This window comes from Sphaeramia orbicularis, chromosome 7 (genome assembly GCF_902148855.1).
Source record: "Sphaeramia orbicularis chromosome 7, fSphaOr1.1, whole genome shotgun sequence".
In the NCBI taxonomy this organism is placed as follows: Eukaryota; Metazoa; Chordata; class Actinopteri; order Kurtiformes; family Apogonidae; genus Sphaeramia; species Sphaeramia orbicularis.
This window is the reverse complement of record NC_043963.1, coordinates 15,331,534-15,353,731: the sequence shown is the minus strand read 5'-3', so window position 1 is coordinate 15,353,731 and position 22,198 is coordinate 15,331,534. Positions and strand designations below refer to the sequence as shown.

The window sequence follows — 22,198 nt, the reverse complement described above, 5'->3', positions numbered from 1 at the left end:
CCAACTCCATGGTTTTTACTGGTGAATCAATGTTGTAGAAGATGACGGTGTTTCCACATTCATGACAGAGCCTCTAAATGTCCAAATGGGTCATATTTGATGACCATGAAAAGATGACAAACTGTGTTTTACACCAATTATTTACATGGATTGATAGGATTAGTGGATCAACAGGTATTAAACAGTTTAGATCAGTAGATGGTTTTGGTCGACGATTGATGTTTGGGTCTTTATGGGTTAAAGGTGATATCAGCAATTTAGTCTCACAAAGTAAAGTAAAATACTATTTATTGCTCAAGCAAGTTTTCAGTTTTGTGATATCTGTGATATTCTGTGATATTAAGAGAATAGATTTTACTTAAAAGGATTGTCTGCACATTACATTACATTCCCTTTACAGTTTCTTTATACTGGAACATATATAATTCTCTTGTATACATGTACATAAACCAATATACATGTGGTTTATACCAGACCTTTTGTCATTTGTGTTCCAATTCTTCTTATGTATGTACGATTTAGCACATTTAATCTCTGTGGCTGATAATTCACATAAAAAGCCTGCAGATTAGAGTTACATGTTGTTTCGGACACTTTAAATGAATTGCTATCTCTGTAAAACTTAAAATCCATAAAATCCACAGGAAAAACAAAGCTTTTTTGGGAAAGATAGCTGTGCTTTTGAGTTCATTAATATACAAAAGCTCTTGATCAGGTTGCAGAAGACAAGGGACAGCTAAGATCTAAAATGAAGTAAATGATTTGTGCAATGTTGAATAAATGTCACACATTTGTTCCTATATGAAAATACAAAAATATCCCCCAAAAATCTCAGTTCTCTCCGTGTCTCTTTATTAAGCTTGCACTGCTTGTTTAAAAAACTTAAGAGATATTGATTAATTTGTTGCTCGCTGATGCAGTTTAGTCCAACTACATGCAATTTATCCGCTCTATATTATGAAATACATTGCAAAATCTGCAAATCACACACAACACACTTATGGTGTCCTTAAAAATTCTGTTTCACTGACTTAGAAAATATAGTTTTGTATGTGACACAATACAGATGAGATAAGAAAGTTACATTTAACTTCATGAACTTACTTTCATATTCCTGTGCTTTATAAATGAGGGGATGTAAAGTCTGGTTTACAGTGAAGTAGTCTCACATTAAACCTGCAGTTTTCAGTTCAGACGTCGCGCACACACTTACACCACCTTTTACACATTAGTGCCACCTACTGGTGTTACATGTGAAAAGCAGTGGGAACTGGAGTTGTAGGCCTTTAGAACAGTATTAAACAGAATTACTTGAAATCCATGGTAATATAAGTTTAATTTGGGGTACCGTACATTTTCATTCCTCACTTTATAATGAATGTAAGGTATTTGTTTGCTATTTTATCAAAACCACCATATTTTCTTCGAGTCTGGTTTGTTTGAGTTCTGAATGCTCCTTTCCAGCTCAATGTAAAGGTGTGTAATTAGTTAGACCAATTAGTAATAGTCTGTATTGGTGCGTATTACACATTCATACCACCAATTACCAGTGAAGGACCATGAAAACCTTTTCACGAGTGTCCCATTTCTTCAGTGATATTCATTGTGCTCTTCAACTGGTCCAGTGCTATTTGAACCCCACATCCAGACCTTTCCCAATTAGAACCACCTTCCACTTTGAGGTTACTTACTCCAAGACGAGGGAGAAAACAGCGTCCTTTAACAAGTGGGCCCCATTCTCTTGTTCACCGGGGAAGTTTACCCACATCTGTCTCCTCACCTAACCCCTGGAAGAGAGGAGGTCAGTGCCAAGGCCAGAGGTCAGCACTTGTCCCATTGTGAGCTAGAACCAACATGAACCCCAACCTAACACTGCGGTCAGCGGGAAACAGTGCCCGGTTGGTTTTTAAGGCCACGGATGTGTGAACTGAACAGGAGTTGTGCTTTGAGGCGGCCTGCCAGGCGGAAGCGTTTGAAAGGGACTCTTCGGGTTTCTTAATTAAGAGAAGAACAAATAGTTGTCCTGTTTTGTCGTGTCTTTTCTGCATGATCAATGGCACGGACACAAATAGAAAACAAAGATGTGGTTTGAGAATTTGCAGGTGTGCACGGATGCGTGTGAAGCTGGCGGAGGGAGCACACCCATGCGAAGAAAAAATCTGAGTTTATGTGGCACTCAAGGGGGAGGTCTGTGTGAGAACAGATCTAGTTAAGAGCGTCACAACAGATCTGACAAAACAGGCGGTCAGGTCAGGCCATGCTTGCTGCAGTGACCCAGCAGTATTCAACAAAACCATAAAAAAACAGCAGTCTTGCCTCTTTTTTAGTCCCTCTTTCTCTTGCTCGCTTTCTTTCTCTCTTATCAGCAAGCCACCATCCATAATTGACCTGATTCCCAGATTTCTGTCGCTCTGACCACCCTTGCCGTAGCATAAAAGTTGGCAGCATAGGTGGCAGAGGCTGCTTGGCTGAGGGAAAAGGGACGTAAAAGAAGGTATTCTTCTAACGTCTTGAAAGAAAAAGGAAAATCAGCATAATGACTGTGCTCCCCTACCACACATTCACTCCTTCGCTCACACACACACTCCCTCTCCACGTAGGCCCTCCTCCCACTCCCGTCCACATCCAAATCTTGATTAACCTCCTCTCTCACTCCCCCTTTCCCACCCACTCACATTCACGCATACACATAGACACAAAGTGCCTCGGAGGCCCCCTGACAGATGGGGAGAGGGGTTTCGGGGGGTTCCTCTGAACAAATGGCACCCTGGTTCAGTGTGGTGTTGTCAGGGTCTGAATTGATCCCCGGGACTACAGAGGCTTCTCTCTGCCAGTGTGTCACAATGGCAACAAGTGTGTAGAGCTGGGAGCAAGCTTGTACAGGCATTGGACCCATACCTCATGAATGATAGCTTAGCAAATGGCCCTCCTTTCACTGGCTTTCATTGTAGGGCCATCTCTCGTTCTCTTTCATACCCTACTCAAAAAACTTGCCCAGCTTTGTTAGTTTTATTGGGTTTGATTGGTTTGAGATTCTGAAACGTGTTGGTTTTTGTCTGATTTTGTATTTGTGAACTTTGGAGTTGGATTGGGGGATTGTGTGCACATGGCGGTGTTGTTTAGAGGAGGAGGAGGGGGTGTATTTTTGTACATTTTTGCTTGTTAAATTGATGGGCACTGTGGTCTCACGGTATGGTCTGTGGAATGATGTAAAGCTATCTGTCATTGGCTAAAGCCGGTGAATGTGATTCAGTTTTATATGAATAGCACTTCCTGGGAGGTCGTAATGTTTTTCACTCGGTGAGATAAACACCATGTGTGCAATTTTCACAGCTTTCCATAAATTCAACCAGATACACAGACTTTCACACAGCTATATATTCTCTCTTGTCAAGTCAGATTCTCCTTAGGAACTCTTCACAGCTGAACGTAACTTCCTGTTTGTCCAGAAAAGACATAAAATCCCATGCATTTAGTTTCGTCCTTACTTCTGAGGTCGTATATTTGTCTAATACGGTCTCGTATATCAGCATAATGAGCTTCTGTCTCATCCAAAAGATAAAGCCAGGCTGGAAGTCCACTCTGACCCCGGGGTTGACCCTGGGTAGCAGTTTACAGGCCCAGGAACAATCGTCCCATTGGCAGATAACAGCAGCATCATCCCTCTAGGCTCATTTCATCACCGTCACTTGTCCCCACTCTGGTTAATGTTTCACTAGTCTTCTATTTTTTGCTCCTCGGTCTACAAAATACTGGGCGGGGGAAGTGGACGAAAAGGAGCAGAGGAGACCTGGTTAATCACAAAAGGACAACAGAGGGTGATCGATTGATTGGTAAACAGACAGGATGGACAGGCAAAAACAGCGCCGAGCAGGACAGACCCAGGGGGCTCAAACTCCTTATCTTCCACATGTGACATCTCCATCCATCATAGCTCATTATCATTGCTGTATCAGGAGGTGTTGATGGGGAATGATGACCTGCCTGCAATCGAATGTCAGGTTTTTACTGATAAGGAATGCCTGCTTCCACTGCAGAGAGCTGAATCTGTGTTACTTTTTAATTTTGTTTAAATTAAGGCATTTTTTTTAACTCCAAAATGTGCAAAACACGTGAAATACACTTTTATTATGTAATGCAAGTAGTTTGGGCTTCTGACATGATGTCATGTGCAGGAATCTGAACAGTTCCACTTCTTATGTAAAGATGCATGTAGCCTGTAGAGCTTTCTTACTACTATCATTTTTGTATCATTTGTTTGTTTTTTGCACTATCCTCATGCATGCACATTCTCTTGTACTTTATCCTGTTGCTCCCTTAACCAGTGAATTGCCTCATTGTATAAATCAATGAAGTTTCATTTCATCTTATCTTAATCTTACTCTTTAACTTTGTAGCTGCAAGCCAGTCATGATGAAAGCATCCGAAATGAGTATTTACCAGTTTTCCAAATGACAGTTATAGTGTCTTTTTGTGGATCACATTCAGCTCTCTCCTCACCAGATTGAACCTAGGGTTTAGCTACTACTTTGTTCGAATAAATGAGTAAAAAGTACTTTTGATATGCAAATAATCTACTTAATTGAGTGAAGTTGACAGGATTGCATACTTCATCTAAACAATACGCTGTAAATTTAATAAGCTATAGGGAAATTTTTATTTATCATTATTATTTATTTATATTTTATTAAAGAAACTTGAATCCTGGTGAAAAGTAGCTTGAATAACCAGTTAACGGTGTCTTTTTAACAAAACCCCTTAGGTCACAGAGCTATGACACACATCTTATACATACCTAGATGTGAGGACCATGTGCCTCCCTGCTTGTCTTTGTGTCGTCCACTCTGCATAGCAATGGAAAGTACATTGCAATATGTTAGAATCGTCAAGGTGGAGGGGCAAGTGTGTATTGTCGAGAACGAAAGGTCTGCATATTAAGAAAACACGAAGGGAGTACAGGCAAGTGAAAAGGCCTTTGAATGAGAATCAATTAATTTTCATTTACCTCCATTAGCACTGGGCAGGGATTTGCATCTGTGAACCCATTGCCAAACTGGCAGCGGCCCTTTTACTTGAGGGAGAGGGCCACATTAAGCTAATGATGGGGGGCAGAGTGAAAGACAAAGAGCTGTATGTGTGGGAGGCGAGGCCTGGCCGTCCTCTTCTCTCATTAGCACCACAGTGGCCTGCACTGCTGTCACACAGCGAGCCCTCACAGGCAGATCATTAACCACTGGCTGGGAGGTGAGAAATACTCATGTGTAAAAAATAAAATAAAATAAACGTAGTTTACCGGGCAATACACAGTTATTTTGAGTCAGTTTTACAATTATCTTCGTATTATGTAAAATACTGTATTTAGAAAAGTGAAATTAAAGATAAAAAAGCTGTAATTTTTCAACAACTTCTATATAGAAATCACCGGTTGGATTCAATACCCAGATATAAAAATGGACCAAGATAGAAGAAGAAGAAGAAAAAGAAGAAGAAGAAGCTTATTATCATCAATATATAAAAAGTTGCCCAGGGTGCTTTACAGAGAAAGATAAAATAATAATTTAAAAAAAATTAATAAAACAGTGATACTAGTGATAAAACAATTTAAAATTACAGCACAAAATGTTAAAATAAAAGTGTTGTGGAAAAAACATACACTTCATTAAAATCAAGGTTATCCAATCCCGGGTATTTCATGAGGAAACTTCTTTCTTTTTCTTTTTCTTTTATTTGTTTATTTCAAACATGCAAAGAAACACAATAAAACATTTAAATGCACAGAATCTATCTCCAAGCACATACAAGTCGGAATTTTGCATGGTTGAAAAGGAATAGGAAGAAGTATAAACTTAACTATGAGCGTGTTGTGGAAAAAAAGCTCATCAAGTAAAGTTCCAAATACTTTCGCAAGTAAATCAGACATCAGCGCCAGTTCCTCATGTATGTATGGTGAATATGTGTTTTTCAGTCAACATATTGATGGTTTTGCTGTAAAACTGTGGTGATATTAACTACTACAATAAAATAAAACATTTTAAATGGCCATTTCCTGACTGTTGGTGGATCTGTCTGTAAAGTTAGTCATCCTGCTCCTGTAGGAATATATCAACGAGGAGAAAGTTGCACTAATTACAGAAGTTGGGATTGCTATGAGTACAACATCTCAGCCATCAACTGATAGAGTGAAGCAGAAATCCTTACACACAATTGCGCAATTATACTTGACAGTAGTGATTTTGATAGCTTTAGTCTGTTGGTTTTACCTACAGTGTGGTTTAGTTGTAAATAATGACAATCATCAACGAAAATTATGAACAAGGTTTACACTGAGCATCTGAAACATCTGGATATAGTGCTTTTTACTCTACAACACAATTCAGACGCCACAATTTCAGATCATTTTCTTAGCATATTCCATAATAACACATGCTATTCTGATCATCTGTTATAATATTTTCTTATACTGTGTGTACCATCTAGTGTTCAAAAGTCCACATCTGATTGTTACGCATTCTAAGGTTACTTTAATTGTATGTGTAATCTGAAAGAGGACAACAGATCCACTGTAGGAATCAGCTCTGTATCCCCACTCTGAGGAAATACAATGTTGATGCTAAAACATCAGGACAAAACATGAGCTGAACGCAACATCTAAACAGTTTGCATGTAGATCTCACATCAAATGTTTGAGCATTTACTTTAAAAGGCCTGTAGTAGCTGAATTAAAACAGGATTAGACAGGAGGGTCTGGTCATGTTTTTGCGGAGCTTCGCTGCAGAGGCATGCCTCCACGTGTAGGGAGGGACCCAGACAGTATGAAATGGAGCGGAAGGTATGAGCAGAGAAGAGGATGAAAGACCAAACAGGATAAGGGGAGCAGACAGGGTCACAGATGTGACATTACACTAACAATAGGAGCGGCAGGGGTAAAAGTGTGCAGACATGGCATCTTGGGAAAAGCTGTCTCCCAGCTGTTTGGGTCACCTGTCTATTAAAACGGAGCATATTTCTTTGTGTCTTCAGTGGGTGAGACAGATTTATTGGGTCTACAAGGAGGAGGGCTTGAAGTGGTTTGATTATTAGACAAGGACCATAAATCACTTTTCCTCCTCCTTTGGGGGGTCTGAACCTCCACAGGCTTTTTAATACAACTGAGTATAACTTTATCATACAGTAAGTACAGATTCATGTACAAACTGTCTCTGATGAGAAAAAAGTGCAAGGGTTGTGGTGGTATTTTAGAGGGGGCTCCATCTGGGGAGTTTGGCATTATTTAGGGCCGCATGGTGGGGGCCTTACATTAAAGCCCAGACAGATATTGAAGTGACCTCCAGCCCTTTCATGTAGTCAGGCGGCCCCTTTTTAAAACAAAGCAGACATGACAAGAGGAGAGAGGAGAAATCAGATGGCTTAATTGTTCCCTGACAATTAGACCATCACTCAAGAGAACACAGACCCAACCCAGCAAAAGTAGCAAAAGGATGAGGCAGCAGAAGAAAGGGATGAAAGAAGAGGGCACTAAAACACCCACTGAGTGAGAGGGAGTGAGAGGGAAAGAGGGAGAGGGCCCTGCTATTGAGGGCCCGACAGGCCAAAAGGAGCAGAGAGCAGTTTACAATACTGTACAATGCTGTTCTGCACCATTAAGTGGCATGGAGGGCAGGCCCAGGACAATGGTCCTCTGTCCCCGAGGAGAAGGCCAGCAGCTCCCAAGGAGTCCTCCTTTTCAACCCATATGTTTGTGGCTGATGCACAGGATGCTCCTCTCGCCGCGGCCGCATGCTCGGCATCTGGACACATGAGGTCCACAGTCTCTCCTCAGTGACCACTGCAACGACGGGGAGGAGCCGAGGGACGGGGTCGCCACGGTAACAGAGTAGCGATACACAAGGATTCAGGGCAGCACTCGAGAGATTAAAGAAAGGAAGCAGGCTACTTGTGAAATAACAATTTTGTTGGATTTAGAGTCAAAGCAAAGGAAATGTCCTAGAGGGAATATATTAACAGAATAAAAGGAGAACTTGTACAAGAAACTGCAGTTTGCCACATGTGGGCAAACTTAGTGTCAGTTAAAATGCTATAATTTGGCAACTGTACACAGTGTCACAAAAGTTTATGGTCATCATATCTTCTACATTATTGAATGTATCAGAAAAAAAATGCAGCCAGATACAGAATGTAACCAGTGTGTGCAGGTTTTTCTCTCCTATTTATGTTGGATGTACAGTTTCATTTATTTGTTTCTAAAGTGAGATAACGGTTTAAAAGGTCCTGCTCCTTTTCTCTTCATTTAGAATGTTCCAGCCACCTGTTTCTGACTTTGTTGTTCCTTATCTTATTTAATTATTATTGAAAGGTAAATTTGTTGAAACAGGTGCATCAAAATCTCCTAAATCTGAAAAAGTTTCATAATAGTTTTCATAAAGTTTTGTCAAAAACTTTTCATTCATTCAAAAAAACTCAGTGTACCAGCTAATATTAATTGTGTAATACTGTGATATGGCTCTGACATGATCAGTGTGTTATGAAGATCTCGTATTGTTGAAACTCTTAATTAATTGTCAGAAGAAAAATGCTGGTTGTGTCCACTATTAAACCTCTTGCTACTTAACAGATTATACTCAATACACTTTCTGAAAATAAAAAATAAATAGAAATAAAAAGGAGGTAATGTGTAGCACTAATTATTGTATTGCGACACAAAAACAGAGGATTAAGAAGTCATGAAAACACAGTTACATACAAATCAGATTTTATCATTTACATTTGATTAATATCTGAAACAAAATCTACTTTTAAAAAAAAAGTTACTTTTGAGTATTGTCCAAGAGGTTCTGAACACAAACAGATGCGTGTCTGAATCATTTACATTACTTCTGCTAGTGTATTTTCCTCCATCCTCCTCCTGTTCCCCTTTGGACTGAGGACAAAGACCTGTCAGGGTGATGGATTGTGAAGCTGCTGCCTGACTTTCATTCAAGGGAGCTGCTTTAACTCCGGTCCATCCTTAAACAGATCCACAAAAAAGCCCAAAGAGAAAAAAATATAAGCCAAGCAGCCGGGAGAGAAAAGAAGCCTGGAAAAGAAGAATCTTAACAAGTGTTTACCCTCTTTCTGTTGCCAAGCTGTGGAGCAATAACCGACCGTAACGAAAGGCAGTGGCTGATCCAGGAAGAAAGGGTTCAGCCCGAGGGGTCAGGGGTCACTAACTCTGCTATTGTCTCTGACAGGGCGAGCACACTTCAGCTTTTCTCCAGTTTTCAAAGGCCTGCGATGGGGGTGGAAAGATAGGCCTGAAAACACTGGGTCAGGACCAGGGGCTTTACGGTAGCCGGGGAAGAAAAGTTTGGACCCCAAAGGTTAAATGAAGAGCGAAAGGGCCCTTCTGTCCAATTACTGCGGGACAAATGCTCACTGTGACCCATCAGGGTCAAAGTTCAGCGAAGCCATTGGTAGCGGCACACTTTGGCTTTTTGTGGACCAGATGAGATGAACCTCTGCTGTGTTTATCTAAGTGACATGCTGACCAATAGTAAAGGTATAAATAATTCGGGGGATTGTGCGCTGCCACTTAGCAGAATTAATTTATAGACCAGAGTTACAGCAGGTCAGGCTCTTTAACACAACACAAAGGACAAAGACTTGACAATCGTGGTGTTTTTCTGAGACAAAATGACTAAAATTACACATTACATCACAAAAAAGGAAACTATCGCAAACATTGCTGTTAGAGTAAGTACTGTTTTGATTAGCTTTAATGCATTCCGAGATGCAGTCATGGAAAATAGAAGTCGTGCAAAGTTATGTGCTAATGAATAAAACCCCTCTGTGACTCCCGCTTCCAGGAGCTTTCTCAAGCCGCCCAGTCGTTCTCCCAATCATGTGCCCATCTCAGTCTCAGGCGGCACTTGTGGTGTTAATACCTGCTGATACAAAGGCCCAGTGGAGCGGCATGGGGAGAGTGTGTCCCATATCCGGGGATGGCTGGATTAGACTGTTCCTGAACCACTTCCTCCTAAACCCATGGGCCGCCAGGGATTAAGTCAGTGAATTTAATCATCGCCACTTGTTAGGCTAACAGGCAAAGTGCAAGCACGTTACAAGATTCAACCACAATTGTTTCTTTTTGCAAACTCAGACCTCCAGACATTACGCAGCGCTGCATGTTTTCAGCTTAATGTTACTTGTTTCCTCTGCCACTTTAACCCATAAAGACCCAGTGTTACTTTGGTGGCAGTTCCCTAACTATTTTTTCTCTCTATTAAGTTATTTATCACTATTTATTATAATATCATCCTATGTATTTATAATTTTTTCAGTGTAAATTAGGTATTTTCCTAAATTTAATCAGCTGATCATGTTGATGTTCATTAAAGTTTTTTGGCAATTTCAAAGGTTATTATATCAGAAACAGAAAAAACTGAAGAAAAAGTGACATTTTCAACAAATATATCAATAACTGAGCTCAAAACAAGTGTGTCTATCCACTGTCATTGATCCAACTCCATGGGTTCTACTGGTGAATTAATGTTGTAGAAGATAATGGTGTTTCCACATTCACTAAGGAGCCCCTGACTGTCCAATGGTCAACATGATATCATGAGTTGCGTACAGATAGCAAGCCACTTTGAATTGGTGTGTTATCTGTATGCATTATAAGTTTTCCGTATGTTCACGCCACGTAAAATGACACACGATTAGTGGTTAGCGTGATTAGTGGTTAGAGTTAGGGTTAGGGTTAGGGGTTACAGATATGTAAACTGGAGATCTTGGTGTACATTGACATGCGATCAACACGCAAAAGGATGAAAATGCAAACGTATAGCGCGCCAAATGCAATAAGAACCGGCATGACATACAACACAATTTCATTAGATCAGTCTGAAATGGGTTGTATCTGATGACCATGAAAAAATGACAAACTGCATTTTACACCAATTATTTACATAGATTGATAGAATTAGTCAATCAACAGGTATTAAACACTTGGATGGTTTGTGTCGCTGGTGGCTGCTTGGATCTTTATGGGTCAAAGTTATATGTAACAATTCCCCATTTGAATATCCAAAAATAACTTGACCTATCTATTTTGTTGACTTATGCTATATTAAATGTGTCAAACAATGATCAAATTCCTAAGAATCCATAACTGTATTCAATGTAACATCATCCCCATTGGTTTGCCTTCAATTACTACTTATGGCTACTTCAAAACATCATAACATTACGTAACAGGTGATGTGAATAGAACTTTAGAGGTTTGAATTGAAATTTAATGACATAACAATAAGAATCATTATGTTTTCTTGTTACTTTAGAATGAGCCTGCATGGAGCTCAACATACTGGGACAGTAGACCAGAACAAACCACTTCTTTTTTCTCTATTATACTGGATAACACTGAATGACATTTTATCACTAGATGTCACTAAACATTACACATCTGTTAACACAATTTATACCTAAGTCAAGTCAGATTTTCATCAGCACCAGTGATGATCATACAATTCATACAATTATGTCTTATGAAAACATTGACTAAAAAGAATGAACTCTGAATTTTTTATCCTATTTAAATGAAATTATGCACTCATATCGAAGCACTTCCAACATGTGGCATTAAAATAAAAGTATGATTTATAGACTTTCTTTACCCCTCATTTTTATAACTTAGTTCATTGTGTTTTGTTCTGTATTTTCATTTTTTACCTTTGCAAAGTTTTCCTTTTTTTAAGTGATGATTTTTGTCTTTATATGTTGTTTTATTATGTTTTCATGTTTGTCTTAAGATTTCTGGGGGTTTTTTGTTTTGTTTTTTGTTTTAGCATTTCTCTCTTTCATTTTCTTATCCAACTGCGTTCCAGTTTGTCATATCTTATTAGTGGCCGGCTAATTATCTGTATAACACTTTTAACTGTACTAATATGTAAAAAAAAATAAATAAATAAAATGAAATAGAAAATGAAAAGTCATACATTAAAGTTTGGTTAGCTGATTGACAGTGCATGCAGAACACAAAGTGATAAAAGGTGAAACCTAAACTTCTACCTGGGTTTTAACAGTTTAAGAATTTCAAGCTGGTAAAACTAGATGTATTTTTACAAAAACCTCCATAAACCAGTGCAGCAGCATGGCATCATAGTTAGATCACAACTCCTAAACCTCTCAGAAAATCCAGAAATGAACCTGAGAACAATCCATCAAAGCCCTGATACTCACTCATCCAGAACACACTGAGAGCTATGAAAGCTTTAAATCTCTTCCTCTGTGGAATCCATTTAGCATGGCTCTGCCACACTCCACTGGGGGGGTACAGTGGCTGGATACCAGGCGTGGTACCACAGCTTTAAATTATGCATCCACTGTTTGTGTGTGTGGGTCCAGGCTTGTGTTTTGTGTGTGTGTGTGTGTGTGTGGGTGTGTGTGTGTGTGTGTGTGTGTGTGTGTGTGTGTGTGTGTGTGTAAATGTGAGTGTGTGTTGTAGATGTAGAGGATTTTCTTCTCTCTGGGACTCCTCTCTGCAGGTCTTCTCCGTCCACCATAAGCCTGTTGGACACACATCGGAGCAGCGAAGGGGAGTCACTGGGCGTGAGCCAGGCTCCCAGGGTCTTACAGGCCCTTAGAGGGACCGGGATGACCTTTAATCAGGGATCAGGAGCCCAGGCTGCAGCTGGAGGCCCACAGGAGCCCTGATTACACCCAAGCCCATGGGTCACACTCCCAGCTTGTCTTCCACCTTCATCCAGGACACTGACACATCCTTTGGCCGGATGAAGCACTCAGTGCAGGCATGAGGTGTACATTTATGATGAGACGTTGAAATCTTCATCCACACGGTCTGAGATATAACATGAGAAGTTGGTTTTGATCACCTGCAGATGTTTTTACTCCAAAACAGTCCTCTTCCTTAATGTTTGCAAAGGGCTTTTTACTCCTGAGGACTAATGCACGAAATACATCACAGAAAGAACCAACTCTGAACTACAATGAACTTGCTGTTCTTTCTGTTATCTCTGAAGCAGCAAAAGATGAAGAAATGCAGAGAAAGAAAAGGGCATTTTTGCTGCATGTAAAAGGGCACAAGACATATGTTTAAAATACCTGCCAGACACATGAAATGAAATCACTACCTAGAGTTACAATTTCATTTCCTTACCCCCTTATTTTACTCCTATGTAGTAGTGAAAGTAAAATTACCAATGGGACATTGTGAAAATACTCCTCTGACAGTAAGAGTTTTCATTTAAAATGTTACTTTATTAGTTATAGTTATTGCAATAACTTTACTATGAAAGGCCTGTGCCATTTGATAAACATTTGGTAACATGTTGTACATGGCTTCTACAGTATTTCTACCATTTGTATTTATGCTTTTTATGGGAGTTGTATTCTTATCTCATCATATAATATGTTATCTTAAAATAAGTGTTATCTGCAAAATGTAGCTGAAGTAAGAGGCGTAAAAGTATAGTCAATGTACAGTTATACTACTATATATGGGGTTTTTATATACATTTTTTGCTGCATTAATGTGAATGTTACATTTTACTGCTGTAGATGCATACAGTTGAGATCATTTGAACTACTTTAGTAACTATTATGTACTTAATTTATAGCATCATATTTCATATTTATAAGAGCACCATGTATGGTTCATCATATGTAAAATGGGCTTTTCATAATCTCAGAAAAACAGGCCTGTGTTTATTTTTCTGAAAGTAACCAGCAAATTGTAAAGAATTTATTAACTAATTAATGAACATTTAATCCCATCAGCAACGTCCGAAATCCATACACTTGTAGATATAGGTTTGTTTCACTGTGCTGGGGGACGGTGAAAACAATAATAAGAAAAGAAACTAAAGTTCCAAGACAACCTCAGAGATGCAGTGAAGTAGTAAAATTGTAGTACTTCAGTATTAGTACTAATTACATGCCACCTGAACATATCTGTCTTGAGAAAAGAAGACCTATTTTTGGACAATTTTAATTTTTTTTCTTTTCTGACAGTGTATATGGTAAATGACAGCTGTCATTCTTAAATTTTTTGCTTTAATTCTAAATGTGACGCAAAATGTAGCATATTCCAGTATACGTAGGCAAAATTAGCTTAATGTCAACCACACATCAAATGAGAACATAAAACTTAATGTTAGTTGTATACAGTCCACCTTTTCTCCACCACAGACTTTTGGAACAAGTGTAATCTATTTCATTAACCCACATGTTTTTGTTATTGACAAAAAGTAGACAAAGTTGCTGTCGAGCTTGGACCAGAGATTCCCCTCATCATACCCACATCCTCTCCTCACAGACGTCCTGCCATCCAGGGGAATGCAGCCCCCTTCACTCACCCACTCCCCGTCAACCACCCCAAGGATTAGCCCCCTACCCCCTCTCTCTGTCGAGTACTACCATCCCCTCTTGCCCTATTATCATATTTGATCCACAACGTGCCCCCCCCCCCAACTCATTTCACCCTCCCACATGCACCACCAGCAAGGCATGCCCCCTTTTCTTTGGCCACTCTCAGAGAGAAGAGGAGGAGGATGAAGAGGCAGGGGCTTTCATGGTGAACAATCTGCCAGGGAGATGAAGAAAGAGCGGGCACTCAATTAAGGGCTGCCCATTGAGCCTGCAGGGTGAGCCTGAATGTGGGCCCCTCCAAAGGAATGGAGTCCCATGAATAGATTGTGGGCCTTCATGAAATATTAAAGAGCGGACGGATTTCCCACAATATTTGTACACCTCCCTTTGTGAGGATTTCTCCCTCCATTGAGCCTGAAACTGTTAACACATCCGCTCTGAAGCACGGCCCGCAGACTGTGCTAAAGAGCCCCATGGTCAGAGCATCAAACGCACCCCGCCCTCACCTCTCGCTCTCCCTCTCCCTGTCTGTCGCTTTCTCTTTGTCTATCTTTCCCTATCTCCCTCTCTCTCTCTGTCCTCCTGCCCATGAGCTATTCATGGAGGGGATTACAGCAGTTTTAATGACCACCTGTCCTTGCTCCAACACTGTATTGTGCCATGCCAGGCCAAGCAGCAAGCATCCTCCCGGTATTAAGGGGTCAGGGTGTTATAACTGGTGACCCTTGTCTCCACCAACACAAGGCTGACGGTCAAAACCACCCAGATAGGTTAACCAGAACAATTGCAGTCATTAATCACCTCGAACTTACACCCAATCCTGAGTGTGTGGCGGAAAAACAAAGACGCAGAAGGATGAACAAATGATACACTCTGCTGAGCCAAAGAAATATTTAAACGGTGGCAACTGGTGCTAAACAAGACTGGAGGGGGCGCAAGAAAATATGAACACAGCAGTTATTAATATGTGTGCAGAGACACATTATTAATGGTTCAGTCAGCTGGTAATGCTTGGGCGGAAATGTCAAAAAAACTTTGATTTTAAGATTCGATTCCACCTGCATTTGAGTGTTGATGTTTTGTTTTGTTTTTTGTTTTGTTTTTTTAACAAAAGAAAAGGATTAATGAAACATCATGAATATTCATTCATTCATTTCCAAGGCTGCTTAATCCTCTGGGGGGTCTTAGGGTTGCTGGAGCCTCTCCCTGCCACCAATAGATGAAGATGGGGTCCAACCAGGATGCATCAGTAGTTCATTACAGGGATGACTTATAGTTACAAATGGATTAAAACAAACAACCATTTCTTTTAAAAATTCCTTATTTAGCAACAAATAAGAAACAACAAAACACATTCACACCAACACATTCACACCTATGGGCAATTTATATTGATCAGTTAACCTATTAACCTTTGAATGTCCCCCTTGGAGGCTCAATACAGCATATCTTATTCTGATTAAGGTGCATGTCTTTGGATGCACTTCACCTGGAGAAAACCCACTCAGACAGGCAGACACTGGCTGGCACCAGGTTCAGACCCATCAGGGTGTTCTTGCTCTGAGGTGATAGTACTAACTACTGCATCACTTTCTTGAATCAAACTGAAATCTCCAAAGTGTCATCCCTGGACCTATCAACTGAAACATAGCTGCATAGTTAAATAGAACAAAACACAGTGATGTTTGGAGCAGGTTAATCATCTGTTTAATGTTCATTCTGCTCATGAAAGCATCTGTATCTCACCCAAAGTGTATTGGCAACCAAACCAAAATTATTGTATTAACTATATATTATAGGGGGCAAAAATGTGGGTCCTAAGCTGATTTTTTAATCCTCGAATGAGAGCCAGTCATCATGTCACCAGTTTAGTAGTTTTACCAGCCACATATAGGCCAGACCCTGATGCCCACCTTCACAGACTTTGAGGTTTATTCACATTATGTCCCCTCGGCTGTCCCAGTGTAGAAATATGAACAGACATTTTAAACACTAAATAGCAACTTTCCAAAAGTCAGCACTTTCTGCAAACATTGTGTTATGATACTAAACTCTGGTTTACCAGGAGGAGCTCTAAAACTTTAACGAGATAAACAGAGGATGCAATGGTATGATACTGATACTATTTTTACCTCCGCCGGGAGGTATTGTGGTCACTTTGCTTTGTGTGTTTGTTTGTTTGTTGGTTTGTTTGTTAGGAAGATGACTCAAGAAGCTATGGACGGATTTTCATGAAATTTTCAGGAAATGTTGATACTGGCACAAGGAACAAATGATTAAATTTTGGTGGTGATCAGGACACACACACACACACACACACACACAGATCTGTCTTGGCGGAGGTCTGCGCTCTCTGAGTGCTTTCCTTGTTTTGTAATGTGCTTTTTGTTGTGTTATTTTCATGAAAAACAAACGTTACAACTTTCATCATAAGAGGTAATATGAGATCGAATGTCAAAGTTTGTAAATTTAGGGAAGGGTAAACATCCAACCATACAGAATGGTGCTGTTTTTACAACAGATATCTTGCAATGATTATTTCATTTAGAAGTCCTAAACCCACCACCATTTACATCTGGGACTATTTTTGTTGCTAAATAATGAATAAATAACGGATTTTATTGTTTTTATCTTGAGCTGTGGCCAATTTCAATTGAATGACCCTGACATGAATATTAAAGTTCTTATGTCTTCATCACTCGTGGGTTTGTGTTGTGGAAACATCGCATGACGTGTGTGAGGAAACTACTGTCTAATTCCTTCATAAAATTTTAAGCCTTTAGAGCCTTTTGCAGACATCAGCTGATGAGCAAAGTCTGTGAGGGTTTAGTGACTGTGGTTTAGAGGGGAAATTGGCAATACAGTCATTTGGCTGGTGCTGAACAACCAGGAAATGAACATGTTTACACAGAAATTATGTAAATTAAGTAAGTAAATACAGTGGAAAAAATAACTTCAGTAAATTATAATATGAACTACAGGACACAGGATGACTGCTGTAGACATTTTGCTAATATTAGTATGTTTAATAATATGCTTAAATAGGTCTTCTTCTCCAAGTGACCTTAAGGGGGGGCCCCATGTATTTAGCTCACCTTTATCAGTACGCTTACTCTTTACTGTACTACACTATTGTTCTGAGGTTTGACCCAGTAGAAGTTAACAAGTGCTTCCTTCCAACATACTTAGCCTGTCACCTTTCCTTTTTTGCCTCTGCTTTCACTAACTTGCCCCTCTGTCTGTCCTTTCCTCTCTCCCTCTCAAACACCACCACTAGGATCAGGTTGAGTGGAGTTGTATAGAAAGGCAGGGCTATGTGGTTAAGTAGGTGGTTAAAGCTGCAATTAGCATCAGAATGGACGAATATTCCCGTCGAGAGTCAACATTAGTTCATGTCAAATTGAAGGGTTGAGGATGTGTCAAAAAAACTCTCGCTACAGCAGACAAATGGGCTCAGTTCAAGATTTGATTTGTAGTGATTGATATGATTTGTCCATGTATAAAAGTATAAATTGTTTAAGCAGCTTGTCATGAATCATAGATGACACAGACTTACATTTATCTGCACAAATCTGATTTCTTGAAACATTCTTTTTCACATTTTGATAATTTCAGATAAGATAAGATAAGATGTACTATATGTAATAAGTCACATGTTGTATATAATGTTTATGTTTATGTTTATGCATTTGGCAGACGCTTTTTTCCAAAGCGACTTACAGGGGAAAACCAATTAAATCACTCAATCAATCAAATTTTATTTATATAGCGCCAGATCACAAAAAAAGTTATCTCTTGACATTTTATATATAGAGTTGGTCAAAAAAAAATATAAGCCAATACTTCAGTCTATATTGGCCAGAACTGAGTTATGAGACTTTAATTTAGTGATGTATTACAAAAACACCATAGTCACAATCTTTGTATGCATGTGCCGGGCCAATAAAACTGGTTTTGATTCTGTGCTGTATTTGACATGGGCAGGTCTGTATTATTTTTGACATATGGGACTCCACATACATATTAGAACTGACTTACTCTCATGAACCAGAGACTCAACATGAGGCCTGACATGTACGTTTTTGGATATTTTCCTTGTTTTGTGTTCTTCATTTAGTTGTTAGCTAATGTTCCAGCTGGAAGAACATGGAGCAGAGACATATGAACAATGTATACTGCACATGGAATTTAGTTTGACCTCATGCATTTAAAAATGTAAGGGTTTTAGAAAAGTTTAGTTTGGTTTGTCTGCTTTGGGGTTTTTGGTTAAGAGAATAACCCTGTCCAAAACTCAAAGTAGATGACACTGATGCATCCTAACACTGGATGGACCTGCCATAAAAAGTGAAAAACTTATGAAGTTCTGTCATAGATGCCAATGTATTGGATTGTAGAGATATGACCTGAATTTATTTACACTGATGGCACAGGGGATTTATGTAACCACTAGAGGGAGTAGTGAGTCACTCTGCCTGTTTCCCACAGCGATGAAAACTAACACCACAGGGCCTTTGACCAAAGCATCAGAAAGTGACCAGATGGGATAAGAACCATTAAGAAACTACTTTTAGAGTCAAAGAAAGTGACAAATTTATAAAAGATGGAAGTACTGTTGTTGTTTTCACCAATGGACACAGCTCTAAATGAAAAGAATTTTTGATGCTGAAAAAATATTGTTTCTTCTACACATCTGAGTTTGATTATGAGGCTTATGAAGGTATAAAGTTATAATGTGATTGCTACGTTGCAGTTCCTTGATCCACGGTTCAGACTAAACTGTGACAATTCTGACCTTGTTTGTTGGATTCCAAACAGATTTTTAGTGCAGCCAGGGCCAGTTCTAGCCATTTTGGCACCCTAGGTGAGCTATGGACCACATAGAAATATATATAAACCAGACAGTAATATATGTAAACCAGATAAAAACACATATAAACCAGCTCAGCAGCAGTAAACCAGATAGAAACATATATAAACCAGGTAGGAACATATATAAACCAGCTCAGGAGCAGCAAACCAGATAGAAACATATATAAACCAGGTAGGAACATATATAAACCAGATAAAAATATATAAGCCAGACAGAAACATAATAAACCAGATAGAAACATATATAAACCAGGTAGGAACATATATAAACCAGACTAACATATATAAACCAGCTCAGGAGCAGTAAACCAGATATAAACATATATAAACCAGATAAACATATATAAACCAGATAGAAACATATATAAACCAGGTAGGAACATATATAAACCAGATTAACATATATAAACCAGCTCAGGAGCAGTAAACAAGATAGAAACATATATAAATAAAAGATAGAAACATATATAAACCAGCTCAGTAGCAGTAAACCAGAAAGAAACATACAGGGGTTGGACAAAATAATGGAAACACCTTAAAAAATCAACAAAATATAATTTAATATGGTGTAGGTCCGCCTTTTGCGGCAATTACAGCCTCAATTCTCCAAGGTATTGATTCATACAACTTGTGAATATTTTCCAAAGGAATTTTAAGCCATTCTTCAGTTAGAATACCCTCCAACTCTTTTAGAGACGATGGCGGTGGAAATCGACGTCTTACTTGAATCTCTAAAACTGACCATAAATGCTCAATAATGTTGAGGTCTGGGGACTGTGCCGGCCATACGAGATGCTCAACTTCATTAGAATGTTCCTCATGCCATTCTTTAACAATTCTAGCTGTATGGATTGGGGCATTATCATCTTGAGGTGAAGGTGTTTCCATTATTTTGTCCAACCCCTGTATATAAACCAGATAAACATATAAACCAGCTCAGCAGCAGTAACCCAGACACCTTAGCAGATATCTCACAGCTTAATCATCTACAGTTCCATTATTAGCCAACTGTGCTTTGTTTCAATTCAGCTAGCTGTAGCTTGTAACATCAAACGTTTTTTAACGTTATAAAAGGTTACATACCTCTATAATTGGATTAGTTTTCCCCCTCCTTTTTTCTCCACCTCGAAATTGTGCAGCTGAGGGTTTGGACGGCCTTTTAATGCTATTAAATTCTGTAACCCGCACCTGGATACTTGGAATGACACCTGGCAGACACTGTCATTCAGATCGGAGCTGTCTCTTCCTCACGCATGCGCAGTGAGCACCAGGTCAGGGAGAGCTCACCTGAGAAATTACAGGGGGGTGTTATTTTGGGTTTTTTTTTTCCTAATTTTTTTATTTTTAAGACAGTTAATGAAAAAATTTCACATTATCAGTGCTAGTATTTATTTATTTACAATAATACTGTACTTTAAAAAAAAAAAAATTTTTTTTTCTTTATCGCCCCTCCAGCGGTTGACGCCCTAGACAACCGCCTATATGGCCTATGCCGACATCCCTGAGTGCAGCTACTGACAACAGAAACCTACAGAAACCAGAGGTGGTTATTGGTTTTACTGTGGCTGTTTTCTGTCTAAAATCAGAAGTAATCTCACAGAGTTATAATATAAACTATCAGCTGTCAGAGCATGCGGAGATTATAAGAGAGTGTTATTTTGTGTTACTATATAAAAAGAACCCTGTTTATGAGTTTTAGTTTGAAGTAGAGAACTTGATGATACCATAATACAGATGTGTGTAAACAATGAGCTTTATACTTCACACAGACTGTGCATATAAAGTTTTGATTTGTTGGTTGAGAGTTTTTTCTGTACTACATAGAACCTCTCTAATGCAAAATCAGCATCCTGGGAAAGTCAGATACAGAATATATACAAAAACAAGCATTCGTAACATTAATATGATCAAAAGATATGATGCAAGAGCAGGATAATCTATTTGTAAAAGTGTTTTCATGCTGTGGTGTTTCTACTTTTACTCATATAAAACATCTGAGTATTGAAAGATCCAATCAGTTACTTTAAAAATGGAGAAATACGTTGGCTCTAATCATGTGGTTGACCTTTGACCACCACCTATTTCCATCCTGTGTTCATGACTCATGAGGTTGGGTGAGGACAGCCTGTTGAGGGCCTGTTCCATGTGGCATTGCTGCCCACTCCAGCAGAGACCCAGCTGGGGAGCACATTGGAGAGCAGGCCCCTTGGTCTGGCCTCCATATGCTGGGGTCTGAGGTCCAGGCTGTCAGCGCTGCTCCAGCACACGGAGGGCAGCTGGGGGGCACATGGTGGGGGTCTGCGGGGTGTGTGTTTGAGGGAAGGGGGTAGTAGTGGTAGTGGGGGGGTGGACACTGCTCTACCAGTATTGTACCAGGAGGACAAGAGCTGAGCAGGACGCAGCAGGAGAGTGGGGGGCCTTTTCTAAAGAGCGATCAACTGGAGCTGCTTTTCTCACACCCCGCTCACTTACCCTGCTCTGTAACTCCCCCCTCAGCCTCCCCCCTTCCTCTGCCCTCCCCTCCTTTCCTTCACAGATTGATACACTGGCAGAAATGTGATTTTCTTGACTTTCTTATGAAACTCTCATGCTTGCCCTCGCCAATCCTTTTTACCCATTCATCCTTCTAATCTATTCTGTGCTGGGATTAAATCGAGCCGTGCCATTTTGTTTTCCAATCATCTTGTCCACATCAAAGTCACTCATCAGGATGGTAACAAAAATAGGAAGGGGCCATGGACGAGACAAATCTCTTTGGCTTTTTCCCCACACAATGCTTCTCATTTGAATTCCCCCATATATTGCTGATCACCCTTTTCATTGGTGCCCCTGATGAAGTGTTGTTTTTGTGGTTCCTCACATGAATTCCAAAGACCCCGGGGATACATTTTCCTCTTTTTGTCTTTGACTTCAAAGTTATCTGGAACAGGACGTGTCAGAATAAAGAAACTGAGGGGTCACTAGG

General features: G+C 39.6%; 1 long non-coding RNA gene across 1 annotated transcript; it reads left to right on the top strand.

The window, feature by feature from the left end:
• Positions 1 to 362: 362 nt before the first annotated feature.
• Positions 363 to 20,224, top strand: LOC115421948 (uncharacterized). The gene is made up of 3 exons (XR_003935766.1): positions 363 to 463; positions 10,537 to 10,542; positions 20,211 to 20,224. It is a non-coding gene; the product is annotated as an uncharacterized LOC115421948 (long non-coding RNA).
• Positions 20,225 to 22,198: the final 1,974 nt, after the last annotated feature.